The 17,739-nt window shown below is 33.9% G+C and overlaps 1 non-coding gene across 1 annotated transcript; it reads right to left on the reverse strand.

The window, feature by feature from the left end:
- Positions 1–7,064: 7,064 nt before the first annotated feature.
- Positions 7,065–7,137, reverse strand: Trnar-acg (transfer RNA arginine (anticodon ACG)). The gene has a single exon. It is a non-coding gene; the product is annotated as a tRNA-Arg (tRNA).
- Between the last annotated feature and the right edge of the window lie 10,602 nt (positions 7,138–17,739).

Genomic DNA, 17,739 nt, shown 5'->3' on the forward strand with positions numbered 1-17,739 from the left:
TTATACATGCTATGCACATATTTTTATACATGTTATGCATATTTTTTTTATACATGTAATGCATATATTTTTATGCATTTAATGCATATCTTTTGTACACATGTTATGCACATATTTTTATACATGATATGCATATATTTTTATACGTGTTTTTCATATATTTTTTATACATGGTTTGCATATATTCATTTATTTATTTAAAACAAACAACATATATATATATAACTACTTCATTTACTCACATAAAATTTATATACGAAAGTATATATTTATGCATAAACTTTAAGTATTTACATCAAAAGGTCTCAATACGTAAGTAGAGCTTGATAGTAATTTATAAAATATATATGGCGATTAAGCTACGCTGAATATTCCGCGTTTCATCCACTCTATGATTCTTCAGGCTTATGCGCATAAGCCTGAAGAATCCTAGAGTGGATGAAACGCGGAATATTCAGTGTAGCTTAATCGCCATATATATTTTATAAATTACTATATATATGTATATATATATACATATATATATATATACATATATATATATATTTCTGTGGATTTGTTTTATTCACTTATATTTCATTTTTATATATACCAATCCTTACTGAAGAAGCTCAATATAATTAATTATAGAGTAATATAATGAATGAATGACAAAAGTCTATATTCCAAATTTCATGATGTTGACTATCTTACAATTTATTCCTTTTATTCAGTTGACACTTATAATTCTTGACAGTATCAGTTCCGTAGCGCAAAAACAATCACTTAATTGTTATATCAATCAGTGGATCTATTTTGCCTTTAACTCATCAGAAGAAATAGCAACAATTAATTCATCAAAAGGAGATTAAATGCGTTTGGACATGATTAAAATATCCGAAAAATGAAAGAGAAGCTGCAAATACCTCATATTTTTCTTTCATTACGCCATTTGTAATATATATATATATATATATATATATATATATATATATATATATATATATATACATGAGTGTGTGTGTGTGTGTGTGTGTGTGTTTAGACGCATGTAAAATAAAATATGTCTATTCAATCGCACTAACCAATTTACTGACCGTTGGACAGAGCATCTTATAGAGAGACGAAATTTAAAGACTAACAAAAACAGAAAAAAAAAAACATTGTTAGACGATATTTAGAAAAAAAGATTACAAGTAGGAATGTTTACACTTCTGCGCATCCATACGCTCAATAAAACAAACATCCCATTAATTCACTGAAGTAACACGGGAATAACATCAAGTGGAACATAATATTCTGGACATTTCGTTAATGATCCAATCTTCATGAATGTTCCTCCAGGCGAGAGAGCATGCATGTGGTCATTTCTTACGGCCACTGGCTTGTAGAAAGTCAACCCTGACGAGAAAGCGCCCTTTTCCGTTCTTAATGGACATTTGTATTGTTTAGACGAATAGTTTTTAATCCAAACGCAGACCACGAATAATGGTTACTCGAGAATAAAAGCAATTTTTCGGTTTCTTATTTTAGACTTTGCGACTTTTGTATTTTAGTCTTTTAATTTTTTTGTCTCTTGTTTTTGTGGGAAACATCGTTCTCCGAGTACAGGTTCGTTGAATAAGAATTGGTTTGGTTGTGTTTTTGGCAACGAAAACTGCTTGTTTTCATAGGCACGAGTCTCGTAAGTGCGGTCGAATGCAACAGAATCCTTGCAATGCTGGTGTTCAACGCTTAATTTATCATAGCATTTTTGCCTATCAGGATTGGAAGTTTGAAATAGCATTTTTATCTCTCAGGCTTAAGTTTGAAATAACATTTACGTCTGTCTGTCAAGTTTAAGTTTAAAATAATGTGTTTGCTTATCTATCACGCTTAAGTTTGAAATACTATTTTTCTCTGATTGCTGCTCTTTCGTTTAAAATTGCATTTTTCTTTTTGTGTAACGCTTAAGCTGAAAATAGCATTTTCGTACATTTGTCTCGACGAAGTTTTCTACTACGGTTATCCTCTTTGCTGTGGTTTCAAGTGAGGGTACATTAATGAGGGTGAAAATCTTACATATGGTACATGGCGTATGTATGTTGCGGAAAAATCGAAAGGAAGTTTGAAGTATTTAAACTAGCGAATCGAAATTTATTCTTGAGCAAAACCATTTATTTACACAATAAAGTGTCTCGTAAATATCCCGTAAGAAATTCATGATTAAAATATATAGAAAGATTCCCGAGGTTGCCAAGATAAACCTAAAGCAGATCGGAGCTCACTCAAGATAAGTACAGCAATCCGAATAATCCAAATAATAAGAATGGTGAGTATTCTTGTTAGTGGTTTCTACCTCGGATCTTGGCCGTTGTCCATGTTTGGTAAAAGTGTGTGAAACTTCCATAAAAAGGGGGGGGCACGAGTTGGCATGGAAATTGGTGTAAAGTTAGGTTATAAAAAGCGAACTAGAGAATGGCAGGAGAAATGGGGGTTCGACGTCGAAGCAAACGGGAGGGAAAGATTCTTAAATCAATTATTTAGCATTTATGGGCCATCGTAAAGTCGAAGGTTAGAATTGGGGAACATCAGAAAGTCTAGCAAGAAGTATATAAGGTTTTGGGGATGGATGGAAAGTGAGCTTGAGTAAAGCTAGGGGCTGGAGTGGAAGAGAGAGGGAAAGGAAGAAAGAGAGAAAAAGTGGTTGTGGAGAAGGAATGAGTTGTTTGGTTGGTTGGTTGTTTTTTATTTATGGCATATCAACCCTTTTTAGGTTATTTAATGCCGAATCCAAAGATTTTGAAGAAAAAAATTTTTTAATAGAATATATTTGTTGTTTTCACGTCGGTTTCTATTTAACCCATAGTTGGGACCCTAACAGGTACTACCACTCCGGGTCAGAGTGGACCTGGAAACAATGGTAATTAAAGGGTGGCTCCACACTCCCCAAAGCCCACAAGCTGGGGCCTCACCACTGGATATAGTTTAAGGTCATATCCAGGACCCCCATTGAGGGACTTTTGCCCTCTGCAGAGGGGCAGTCGGCGTATTCTAATGCCCCACCGACAGGGCCGGAGAAGGAATGAGATGAGAATACATATATATATATATATATATATATATATTTGTTTACTGTTTTTTTGGGAAAGAATTGCAACAAAGTGTTCGATTATAAAGAAAAACCTTATTTCGCTATAAGAGCTTAATATTTATTTAAATGTAAAGACGGTCAGAAAAACATTGGTACCGTCGGTTTCAAGCCTAACATAAGGGGGACCAGACGAGAGCCTAACATTATTTACGATTTACCATTAATTGGTCGCCCTTATGTTAGGCTTGAAACCGACGGTACCAATGTTTTTCTGACATTCTGTACATTTATATATATATATATATATATATATATATATATATACATATACGTATATACATATATATATATATTTATATATATAGAGAGAGAGAGAAAGAGAGAGAGAGAGATTTGGAACAGCGACAGAAGAAATAAAAAAGAGAGATTTGAAGAAAGGGAGAGAAGAGGAGATGGGAGAGTTTAGAAGAGTGTAGGGGGTAGCGGAAAGAAATAGCGTATATGAAAACAAAAATGCTCATGCTTCAGTTTGAAATGTTCTTTTCTTTGGTGTATCAAGCTTAGGTTTGAAATAGTATTTTTAAATCTATCATGTTTAAGTTAGAAATTGCATTTTTTTAGTCTATCATGGTAAGGATTGAAATAATATTTTGTTTGGTCTGAACTTAGGTTTGAAACGGCATTTCATTTAGTCTGCCATGCTTAGGTTTGAAATAGCATTTTCTTTGGTCTGGCAAAATTGTGATTGAAACAGATTGTTTTATTGTCTGCTAGCTGTTAGATTTCTCTTGCATTTAAGTAATAACAAGTCTTCCCCAGGCCCGAATCCTGTTCGCACTAATATAGTGGACACCAGGTTAGTCCTTTCTTTCCAGGGTTTTCCATCCTCCTTGATATTTCATGAAAATTTGATGTGGCGCCAGTCTATGCTGATACTAAATTTTTTTCTTGTCTCTTATTTTCATCCAGTGGTAAGCTGGTACGATTTGGCAGTTTCTTTCCTTCTTTTTAATCGTTATGATGCCCGTTTTTTTCATTATGATGTCCGGTTTCTTCATTATGATGTCTGGTTTCTTCATTATGATGTCTAGTTTCTTCATTATGATGTCCGGTTTCTTCATTATGATGTCCAGTTTCTTCATTATGATGTCCGGTTTCTTCATTATGATGTCTAGTTTCTTCATTATTATGTCCGGTTTTTTCATTATGATGTCCGGTTTCTTCATTATGATGTCCGGTTTCTTCATTATGATGTCTGGTTTCTTCATTATGATGTCTAGTTTCTTCATTATGATGTCCGGTTTCTTCATTATGATGTCCGGTTTCTTCATTATGATGTCCGGTTTCTTCATTATGATGTCTAGTTTCTTCATTATTATGTCCGTTTTTTTCATTATGATGTCCGGTTTCTTCATTATGATGTCCGGTTTCTTCATTATGATGTCCGGTTTCTTCATTATAATGTCCGGTTTCTTCATTATTATGTCCGGTTTTTTCATTATGATGTCCGGTTTCTTTATTATGATGTCTGTTTCTTCATTATGATGCCCGGTTTCTTCATTATGATGTCCGGTTTCTTCATTATGATGTCCGGTTTCTTCATTATGATGCCCGGTTTCTTCATTATAATGTCCGGTTTCTTCATTATTATGTCCGGTTTTTTCATTATGATGTCCGGTTTCTTTATTATGATGTCTGTTTCTTCATTATGATGCCCGGTTTCTTCATTATGATGTCTGGTTTCTTCATTATGATGTCTGTTTCTTCATTATGATGCCCGGTTTCTTCATTATGATGTCCGGTTTCTTCATTATGATGTCCGGTTTCTTCATTATGATGTCCGGTTTCTTCATTATTATGTCCGGTTTTTTCATTATGATGTCCGGTTTCTTCATTATGATGTCCGGTTTCTTCATTATAATGTCCGGTTTCTTCATTATGATGTCCGGTTTCTTCACTCTGATGTCCGGTTTCTTCATTATGATGGCAGGTATCTTTATTGACTGGATTTATCTGTTTGTACCTCCACGCCCAACAAGATTTATCATTATTCACTCACCGGCTATTCTCAAACAGGACACTGCTCACTGAAAACAACCGGTGGTGTTCTCTGAAGTACAGGTGACAACATCTCTCCACATTTCCACTACTCTTCATCTTTATTAATAATTTTGCAAATTAATTTGCGTCATCCCAACAGCTGTTTGCCATTGACTGTTCGCCAATTTTGTCCTTCATATAACTAGCATTGCACATTTTTTCATTCCAAATTCCATTCGGATATTCTGGCTCAAGATTTTGGTTATGTTTATTAGCGTCTCTTGTGTCTTTTGTTTTTCTTGCCAAAAGGTTCAGGTCGTCCATATGCATTAGGTTGTAAATTATCACTATCTGTAATAGTAAACTGGGTACTTTAGTATATTTTTAAGGCGCATCATGGCTATGATGAATAATAGTGATGACAGGGAATCCCCTCGGAATATACCTCTTTGTATTTTTATTTCAGTTATGCATTGTCTTTAAATTATCAGTTCAACTCTCCATGTTATCTGGTATTTGGTACATCCCCAAGCTCTTTATTATTCACGCGTGAGGGATCCTGTCGTATGCTTCCTTGTAGTCGATCCATGCAATGGCTATGTTCGATTTTCTACTTTTTAATTCCTTTAGGATCTTTTGATCTATGTATAGTAGATCATGTGCTCCTCTTTTCGGAATCCTTTTTATTGTTGTGTTGTGGACGCTGCCAGAGCTCCCCCTTCTAGGGACGGGCTGGTTTCCCTTTACATCGTGGGGAAACGGCAGAAACTGGCCTACAGTCAAAATAAGTGCGTGATTCTTAATTTCAGCCAGACGTTCATTTCTGCGCCTGCATGAATTCATTCACTTAACTATTCATTTCTACAAGTCACGTTTTTGATTTTCAGTACTAAATTTGAACGCTTTCCGCTTCCTGTCGCATCATTGCGTAGCGGTAAGATGTCAGGTTTTCTTTCACTTTCTTTTCCGCCTTCATGTCACAGGTTCGAGCCTGCTTGCCTACTACCACTTTTTCGTGCTCAGCACACACCTACAAACATCCGGGCAACGCCGAGCACCCCTGCTAGTTAATGATACATTACACCCAGTTCATATCCATAATAGGAGTTTGATATAAAGAGAGACGTAGACAGTTCTTTTAATACATAAGGGATGGATAGATTATTGAGGAGGGACGATTCCGTTAACATTTTGGAAGGATGCTTCATACAAAATCCTTTTAAAAGACGAATCACAGAAACACATTACCTTTCGGTTGAAATGATGATGAAGACAAGAATTACAAATTGCATGATGATATTTATTATTTCAGCTGGATGAGATGATCAGGGTATCGATTTCCTTGCAGAATTACATTGTATTGTCTCCCTTTCCGAAAGGAAGTTCGGGTAACTGGCTTTTCCAACTCTAACTGTCACCTCACCTCCCCTCTGACTTCCCCCACTCCGTCTGCTGACTGACTCTAACTTAACTGAATATATTGTAAACTATCTTTCTTTGTGACGTCAAAAACGCGCTCAACGATGTGATTGTCTGCATGCGTGGATTTACATGCATATATGTCTTTCACACGTTTTTTTGGAAACACAAAGAACAATCCTAAATTTGATTTCCATTGTCCTAACTCTGACCTCTAGTTGTATCATTATTTCTAACACAACGGACAATATTCTATATTCCTATCATCGTATCTTAATTGCAATATGTATTCTTTTCTACTTTTGCATACTGAGGTCGATTCTAGCCCCTTTCCTTTAATAAATACTAGTGGTTGCGCCGCGTCGGCACACAAAAAAACGAATCCAATACAAAATCGAGTACACTCAACATCAATTACCTTCAACATCGTCTTACGATCAACGCCTACCCTGTGAACTAGAGGTATGGGAAATTCCCATATGAACAAAACAAAAATATCCTGAGTGTAAGGATAAAGAGTAAACGTTGGATAAAATGATGGTTAAAATTATTACGGACTTGCGAGGATTCGAACCTGGAATCTTCTGATCCGTAGTCAGGCGCGTTATCCATTGCGCTACAAGTCCTGTCCGTATGTTGAAAGATGTTACCGCAACTGTATACAGACAGTCCAAAATTCCGTTGACATTGGCTGGTAACTTTTTCGACAAAAACGAAACGGCTCAAAAACCCTTATTTCGGGCTTTTTGTGTGACTCGGCGTTGTTCGTTACGAACTATATATAGATAAGGACAATCTAGGGACTCACACCTTTCAAGGAAAAAAATAATTTTTCAATTCGGTGCGTCCGTTCGAAAGTTTTATTGGCATATATATATATATATATATATATATATATATATATATATATATATATATATATATATATATATATATATATATATATACACACACATAAATAAATAAATATGTAGGATTTTATTAATAGTATAGATTATTTTCAATTCTATTCACTTTGTTTCTTTAATTACAGGAATCTTTCATATACAACACTATTCCCCAGGAATTAGTCCACAATTTGTTCTCTCAGTTGTTCTGTTAAGATTTTCCCCATGATTAGTAAGCAGTGATATAATAATAATAATAATAATAATAATAATAATAATAATTATTATTATTATTATTATTATTATTATTATTATTATTACTATATGCTCACATAGAGCTATCACACAGGTCATTAAAGATCTGATTGAAAACCTGTGATGTTCGCTGGAAGCTGAGTGACAGCAAGTCTCCCCAGACGTCCAGTACTCTTCACCTCCTTCGATAGCATTTGCAAATAAATTGGCGTTATCGCAACAGCCACTCACCATTGATTTCTAGCAGCCATTGGTCTGTACTGGAATTCAAGTGGCACAAAGCCTCCCCGAAGTCCCAGTTCTCTTCGCGCTTGTCCAGCGGGGGTCTATTCAGCGCCCTCTCCTCGCTTTTTCCATCTTTCTTGACTCTTCTCGGCTATTTGGTTCCACACTTTCACAATAAACGGTGATGGGACAATGGGAGGGGATGCGTGATGGGGATGTAGAACATTGATATGCAACTTCATTGTTCTTCATTCCCTGTAAGGCTTCTTCATGTTTTGCCTCTGCAGCAGTTTGTCTGGCTCACGCATGTGGTTCATGTATATTATTCTTCACATTCAAGGGGGTTCCTTAATATTTCAGCCGTTTTCCTTATCGTTAGTCGTTGTATCTTTGCAGCCATACTCTGATTCCAATTTATTCCATTCTTTTTTTCAAAGTTTTTTTCGGAATTGTTTCTAGTGCTCCTACTATTATAGGTATTATTTCGCCAAGCTGCAAGACATTACATATGAAAGATGCCGCTGTGGAATTTCCACAAATCCGGCTAGTGATATATTATTATTATTATTATTATTATTATTATTATTATTATTATTATTATTATTATTATTATTATTATTATTCCTAGCAGAGAGACTCGGTGTTAGATAGGATTGGATGAGGATCAATAAATATTCTACACTTCCAATACGTAATCAAAATCATTGAAATCGCCCATTTTACAATCTAATCGATTGATTGTATTCTCTAGTCAGGGAATCACTAGGGTGCACCAAGAGGAAGTTTCACATGCCTCTTGGCAATGACTTCGTCCACACTATATTCTTGTCTACATCGCACTGTAGAGAAGCTACTGTTGATTTTATAAAAAAAATACGCAATGGCTTAAATTAAAGTTTTAAATGCAAAAGCCAAGTATCATGTGCAGTGATAAAACTTCTGAAATTTATTTGTGCTGTTAGGCTGTATAAGGGTTTTAACTTTGGTCAAAATCGAACTGTTCTTTCTTTAATCCGAATTTATTTGATTATTGTTTTTAATACTTATCAGAGACATTCCGATGAAAAACTAATCTAAGAAGAATTTCAGAACCATGAAGTACATTTGTATGAAACTTTTAAAAGAATCAGCTTAGCGATTTCGAAGTTCAAAGAGAAAAAACTCACACACAGAGATAGAGTGCCTTTTATATATGGAGAGATATTTATTATTATTATTATTATTATTATTATTATTATTATTATTATTATTATTAATATTATTAATATTATTTATTATTATTAATATTATTAATATTATTTATTATTATTAATATTATTTATTATTATTATTATTAATATTATTTATTATTATTATTATTAATAATAATATTATTATTATTATTATTATTATTATTATTATTATTATTATCATTATTATTATTATTGGCCCACAAGGAGCTTTCATACAGGTCATCAAAGATCTTTCCATGAAAACAACCTGTGATGTTCCTTGGAAGCTGAGTGACAACAAGTCTCCCCAGATTTCCTGTACTCCCCACTTCTTTCGATAAATTTTGCTAATGAATTTGCGCTATCGCAACAGCCGCATACCATTTGTTTCTTGCCGACAGCGACCATTGATCTTCACGAGATTTTGAGTGACAATAAACCTCCCCAGGGTCCTAGTTCTCTTCAAACTTGTCCAGCGGACGTCTGGCCAGTGCTCTCTCCTCAGCCTTTCAATCCTCATTGATCCTTCCCGGCTATTTGGTATCACTCTTTGGGTGGGTGGAGAACGGTGATTTGGCAATGAGAGGGAATGAGAGAGGGGATAAAGCACTTATATATTTGAAGCTTTAATGTTCTTGCTTCCATGTAACGCTTCTTCATGTTTTGCCTCTGCAGCAGTTTGTCTGGCTCACGCATGTGGTTCGTGTGTATTAGTTTCTGCATTCAAGGGTTTTCCTCAATATTTCAGCTGTTTTCATTATTATTATTCATTGTATCTTTCAAGCCATTCCTCTGATTCCAATTTCTTCCACTCTTTTTTCAAAGTTTTTCGAAATTGTTCCTAGTGCTCCAACTATTATAGGTACTGTCTTGATTTTTTTTTCATCATTTATATCCGGCTAGCTCTGCATTTCTCCTTTCTTTGGTTATTATTATTGCTGTTGTTGTTGTTGTTGTTTTTGTTTTTGTTATTGTAATTATTATTGTGTTTGTTAATATTATTGTTATTATTATTCCTATTGTTATTATTATTGTTATTATTATTATTATTGTTATTATTATTGTTATTATCATTGTTATTATTATTTTTATTATTATTATTGTTATTATTATTGTTATCATTATTGTTTTTTTATTTTTGTTAATGTCAGTATTATTATTTTTATTATTATTATTGCTATTATTGTTTTATTACTATTGTTATTATCATTATTATTGTTACTAATATTGTTATCGTTATTCTAATTAATTTTGAAATTATTATAGTTTTATTATTGTTATTAATATTTTTTATTATTGTCATTGTTATCATTATCATCATCATTATCAATATTATTATCATGATTATTATTATCGTTATTAATATTGTTATTAATGCTATTATTATCATCATTATAATAATTGTTATTATTATTGTTATTATCGTTATTATTATCATTATTGTTATTATTACTATCATTATTATTATCGTTATTATTATTATTATCATCATTATTATTATTGTTATTATTATTTATATTACTGTTATTATTATTTATATTACTGTTATTTTTATTAATGTCATTATTATTAATATTGTTGTTGTTTTATTATTAGTAGTATTTTTGTTATTATTATTATTTCTGTTATTTTCATTAATATTGCTATTATTATTACTATTATTATTATTCTGATGTTTATTGTTGTTGTTGTTGCTATTATATTTTTATTATTTTGTTTTCTGTTTGTTCACTTTTTCTTTATTCTTTTTCACTGTTTCTTTTGTCTATTTGAACATTGTTTCTTTAATTCTTTTTACTGAGCTTTCTACCTGATATCATTTTTTATTTTATTTTTCATCCGCTTTCTTCTTCTTCTTCTTCGCTTCCTCCTCTCCCTCCACCGCCAACATTATAAATGTAATTCTCACCATTATTCCTCAATTTCTTTGCATCCTTCCCTCTTACCCGAAACTCTTTTCTCTTACACCTTCATGCATTCATTTTTTTTTCTTCTTGACAATCGAATTGCTCTTGGAATATCCAACCCCAAACTCACCAAACCTCACTCAAGCTACTTCCCCCAGAAGCCAACCAACCCCAGGCTTCTTTTTATTTCTCTTTCAAATATACAACCGTTTTGATATCCACGAAGGCTTTCCTGCTCACCATCGAATGTTCGAATGCTCTGCCAGGACGTGTCATCCGCCCTAACCATAACCCTAACCCTAACATCATTTCGCTTGCCTTTCCAGCCCATAAACATCCAGAAGATTGCCGCTTCCTGTACTCTGCGGATTTCCAGACAGAACATATTTTAGCTGCCGATGATTCTATTAAACAATTTACAAAGGTCTCTGGCACGGACTTGGGACACATAACAATTAGAGGCCGGTGTGTTAGGACGAAAAGGGATGGCGATCCTGTGGGGAAGGGTTCCAAAGAGCTGATAAAGGAGCTCTGAAAACATGGAGGGGAGCGATTCTTCTTGTTGAGCACGGCGCAATTACACATAAAATATCTTGCTGGAATATGGTAATGCCTTATATACATACACCCATTCGCAAATCTCGATAGTAGAACCAGAGATATACAATCACAAATATACTTAGATAGACTAGATTACCCGTCCCAGGATGGGTAAATTAATTCCTCGAATTTTACTTCATTTTATCGTCCTTTATTAAAGTCAATTCAATTCAAGCAATGACGTCATTATTAAAATCCAAGATGGTTGGTTGTTTTTGTTTTACGACATATCAACCCTTTTTTAGGTCATTTAATGCCGAATCCAGTGATTGTGAAGAAAAAGTTTTTAATAGAATATTTTTTTTTTCAAGTCAGTTTCTATTTAACCCATAGTTGGGACCCTAAAAGGAACTACCACACCAGGTCAGAGTGGACCTGGGAGCAACGGCAAATAAGGGGTGAGTCCACACTCCCAAAGCCCGCAAGCTGGGGCCTCACCATCGGATATAGTTTAAGGTCATATCCAGGATCTAAAATCCAAGAAGCTTTTCACTTATTTTCTTTCCTTGCTTCTTTCTTTTTTTACTTCCTTCTTTTCTTTCTTTCTTACGTTATTTCTTTTTTCCTTCTTTCTCCTGTCCTTTTTGTTCTTCTTTATTTTTTCCTTCCTTTATCTTTTCCTAATACTCCTTATTTCTTTTCATCCTTTATTCCCTTTCGAAAGAAAATGCTTTCGTTTCGTCCTTTCTTTTCCTCCTTTCTTTTCTTTCCTTTAATCACTATCATCATCACCAAAATAACAATAGCGTCATTATCAAAACCCAAGAACGTTTTCACTTATTTCAGTTTTTTCTTTCTTTCTTTCTTTTCGTGTTTTCTTTACTTTTCTTGCTTTCCTTTAATCACCCATCACGTTTCATGTCAACATTATCAATGACGTCATCATCAACATCCAAAAACGTTTTCACTTATTTCACCATCTATCTTTAAAACAGCCTTTATCATTTCAGTAACATCTGAATCCAGATTCATGGTGGCCTGAGGTATGTGCTTGCGAAGGAACTAGAGAGACGGATAAGTTTAATAAATTTCTGGAGTTACTGGGATAAAAAATGGCCATTATTTGCAGCGTGTGATTTAACTTGACTGTTTTAATTCAATCTAACTCAATTTATTTGAAAAACATTAAAAAAAATAATCGTGCTTCAAATAAAACCTTGAATAAAACTAAGACAACCTCTCCTTTTGTCATTTTTTTCATGACAATTCAATTGAATTCACCTCAGTATATTTGGAAAAAAATAAAACAATCGTGTAAGGCCAGGATGGTAAGAATTTAAATCGAAAAGGATACAGTAGCCCAGCACCTACCTAAAACCATTTTGAATTGTTGCTTTATTGGCATATTTATTCTCTCACTTGGAAACCTATTCCAAGGTTCAGGGAGTCTGAAACCGCTTGGGTTCAATAATAATCAGTATTTTCTTTACTATCCGCGTAAATCTATTTTTGGTGCAGGAATGAATAAAAGGTACATAATGCCCATTGATAATATTATGTTGTGGCCGCTTGGCTATGATCACAGTGTAGTATCTGTGTTATCTTCTGCCAGTCATTGCCAAGGGTCAGAACGATTATTATAATTGTTAAATTATTTAGGTTAAAAAGATATACCGTAAAATGTTTTCAAAGAAAAAATGTGAGTCAAAATATTTCTGTTACATATTTAATTGGGGAATTTTGGCTCAAGGAAAAATGCCATAAATAGATGAAAAGCATAAACAAAGCTAATTTTGAATTTGGTTTAGTAAACAATGATGTGGCGTACGTGACAAATTTGGAATTTGGTTTAGTAAACAATGATGTGGCTTATGTGACAAATTTGGAATTTGGTTTAATAAACAATGATGTGGCGTACGTGACAAATTTGGAATTTGGTTTAGTAAACAATGATGTGGCGTACGTGACAAATTTGGAATTTGGTTTAATAAACAATGATGTGGCGTACGTGACAAATTTGGAATTTGGTTTAGTAAACAATGATGTGGCGTACGTGACAAATTTGGAATTTGGTTTAATAAACAATGATGTGGCGTACGTGACAAATTTGGAATTTGGTTTAGTAAACAATGATGTGGCGTACGTGATAAATTTGGAATTTGGTTTAATAAACAATGATATGGCTTACATGACAAATTTGGAATTTGGTTTAGTAAACAATGATGTGGCGTACGTGACAAATTTGGAATTTGGTTTGGTAAACAATGATGTGGCGTACGTGACAAATTTGGAATTTGGTTTAGTAAACAATGATGTGGCGTACGTGACAAATTTGGAATTTGGTTTAATAAACAATGATATGGCTTACATGACAAATTTGGAATTTGGTTTAGTAAACAATGATATGGCTTACATGACAAATTTGGAATTTGGTTTAGTAAACAATGATGTGGCGTACGTGACAAATTTGGAATTTGGTTTGGTAAACAATGATGTGGCGTACGTGACAAATTTGGAATTTGGTTTAGTAAACAATGATGTGGCGTACGTGATAAATTTGGAATTTGGTTTAATAAACAATGATGTGGCTTACGTGACAAATTTGGAATTTGGTTTGGTAAACAATGATGTGGCGTACGTGACAAATTCGGAATTTGGTTTAATAAACAATGATGTGGCTTGCATGACAAATTTGGAATTTGGTTTAGTAAACAATGATGTGGCGTACGTGACAAATTTGGAATTTGGTTTAGTAAACAATGATGTGGCTTACGTGACAAATTTGGAATTTGGTATAGAAAACAATGATGTGGCGTTCGTGACAAATTTGGAATTTGATTTAGTAAACAATGATGTGGCGTACGTGGCAGATTTGGAATTTGGTTTAGTAAACAATGATGTGGCTTACGTGACAAATTTGGAATTTGGTTTAGTAAACAATGATGTGGCTTACGTGACAAATTTGGAATTTGGTTTAGTAAACAATGATGTGGCGTACGTGACAAATTTGGAATTTGGTTTAGTAAACAATGATGTGGCGTACGTGACAAATTTGGAATTTGGTTTAGTAAACAATGATGTGGCGTACGTGACAAATTTGGAATTCGGTTTAGTAAACAATGATGTGGCTTACGTGACAAATTTGGAATTTGGTTTAGTAAACAATGATGTGGCGTACGTGACAAATTTGGAATTTGGTTTAGTAAACAATGATGTGGCTTACGTGACAAATTTGGAATTTGGTTTAGTAAACAATGATGTGGCGTACGTGACAAGTTTGGAATTTGGTTTAGTAAACAATGATGTGGCGTACGTGACAAATTTGGAATTTGATTTAATAAACAATGATGTGGCTTACGTGACAAATTTGGAATTTGGTTTAGTAAACAATGATGTGGCTTACGTGACAAATTTGGAATTTGGTTAAATAAACAATGATATGGCATACGTGACAAATTTGGAATTTGGTTTAGTAAACAATGATGTGGCTTACATGACAAATTTGGAATTTGGTTTAATAAACAATGATATGGCATACGTGACAAATTTGAAATTTGGTTTAATAAACCATGATGTGGCTTACGTAACAAATTTGGAATTTGGTTTAGTAAACAATGATGTGGTGTACGTGACAAATAGGGAATTTGGTATAGTAAACAATGATGTGGCTTACGTGACAAATTTGGAATTTGGTTTAGTAAGCAATGATGTGGCGTACGTGACAAATTTGGAATTTGGTATAGTAAACAATGATGTGGCTTACGTGACAAATGTGAAATTTGGTTTAGTAAACAATGATATGGCTTACGTGACAAATTTGGAAGTTGGTATAATAAACAATGATGTGGCTTACGTGATAAATTTGGAATTTGGTTTAGTAAACAATGATGTGGCTTACGTGACAAATTTGGAATTTGGTTTAGTAAACAACGATGTGGCTTACGTGACAAATTTGGAATTTGGTTTAATAAACAATGATATGGCGTACGTGATAAATTTGGAATTTGGTTTAGTAAACAATGATGTGGCGTACGTGACAAATTTAGAATTTTGTTTAGTAAACAACGATGTGGCTTACGTGACAAATTTGGAATTTGGTTTAGTAAACAATGATGTGGCTTACGTGACAAATTGTGAATTTGGTTTAGTAAACAACGATGTGGCGTACGTGACAAATTTGGAATTTGGTTTAGTAAACGATGATGTGGCTTCCGTGACAAATTGTGAATTTGGTTAAGTAAATAATGATGTGGCTTACGTGACAAATTTGGAATGTGATTTAGTAAACAAGTATGTGGCTTACGTGACAAATTTGGGATTTGGTTTAGGTAACAATGATGTGGCGTACGTGATAAATTTGGAATTTGGTTTAATAAACAATGATATGGCGTACGTGACAAATTTGGAATTTGGTTTAGTAAACAACGATGTGGCTTACGTGACAAATTTGGGATTTGGTTTAGGTAACAATGATGTGGCGTACGTGATAAATTTGGAATTTGGTTTAATAAACAATGATATGGCGTACGTGACAAATTTGGAATTTGGTTTAGTAAACAACGATGTGGCTTACGTGACAAATTTGGGATTTGGTTTAGGTAACAATGATGTGGCGTACGTGATAAATTTGGAATTTGGTTTAATAAACAATGATATGGCGTACGTGACAAATTTGGAATTTGGTTTAGTAAACAACGATGTGGCTTTCGTGACAAATTTGGAATTTGGTTTAGTAAACAATGATGTGGTGTACGTGACAAATTTGGAATTTGGTTTAATAAACAATGATATGGCGTACGTGACAAATTGTGAATTTAGTTTAATAAACAATGATGTGGCTTACGTGACAAATTTTGAATTTAGTTTAATAAACAATGATGTGGCTTACGTGACAAACAGGATTGACCACTCTGACTGATGTAAGAGAGACGTAAGTCAGGAGAAATAAGTATTAAGAGTTAGTCTGTAATAGGAAGTGGAAGAGACGAGTGGTATAATTAGCTAGCCACTGGATTGGTTAGCAGACAGGAGTTATCGCTGTGGTTATGTAAGCATCTAAGGACAAACTAAGGGCAATGTAACGGAGAAGATAAAGAGCTGCAAACTATGAGATGTGGGACATTTGAAAATAAAGACCTGAAAATTATAACTTGGCGTGTTGGGTTCTTCCTTCTGAGGAAAATGACTTCATTTCAGATGCCTGCCGCCAGAGAGAGGGAGACAATGAATAAGGTATCTGATATGACTGGTGTCAAGCAGACAAGGGTGTTATTCGTAAATTTTAAAGACTATCCGTTTATTGTCCCATTCGCTATTGTCGTTAATATTTGAAAACAACCATATACACATAGAGAGAGACTATTAAATATACACGTTAAAGATCGACACGTGCAAGCACGCCGTATACAAAGAAAAGTAGCTGCCATTATAATTCTAACCACTAGACGATACACGAGCATCGATTACAGAAACACGTATACCTTATATATATTAGACATTTATAGACTCCGTTATAGAACCCCGATAATAGAACAATGATTTTTGACTAAAATGAGATTACCGCGATCTCGTAAGCTTTTTGAATCGGCTATCAGAGGGCAGATATGATAGACCCAACATCATTTGCGTAGCCAAGCTTTGAACTCTCTCCAGATGGTGAATATCAGGATGTAGATATGGAGACGATGCATACTAATCTAACAAGATTAAATGCTACTACATCAAGGGTTCTGCATCTTTATACATGGCGACACATGATTGAGTTTTTTTTTAATTTTCGCGGCACACCTATCACAAAAACTAAATATTTTCTACAAATAAAGCTTTTTGTAATAAAATAATAAAAACATTTTATATTGTTAAATAGCAGGTGGCTCATGTTGGGAACATATAAAAGGTACATATAATATGATAATGAGGTGGACATTTATACAGACTGCGATGATTCTTGTTAACGCATATTAATACGACTGGGAGATATTTGATGCAACACTTCTTATACACATATAGAGAGGAGGTGATACTTCACTTATGATGGAGAAGGAACATACTACTTGGAAGGGCTGTACAATGTTCGTTACAAGATGATAAAACACATTTACCTTTATGATTGTGATGAATGACGACACGAGACAAACAGTTATAAATTATTAATGATGATTGCTTTATTCATCTGATCGGCCGATCGATGAAGTCAGGAATTC

The sequence above is a fragment of the Euprymna scolopes genome, chromosome 40, assembly GCF_053919585.1.
Source record: "Euprymna scolopes isolate OS-2025 chromosome 40, ASM5391958v1, whole genome shotgun sequence".
In the NCBI taxonomy this organism is placed as follows: domain Eukaryota; kingdom Metazoa; phylum Mollusca; class Cephalopoda; order Sepiida; family Sepiolidae; genus Euprymna; species Euprymna scolopes.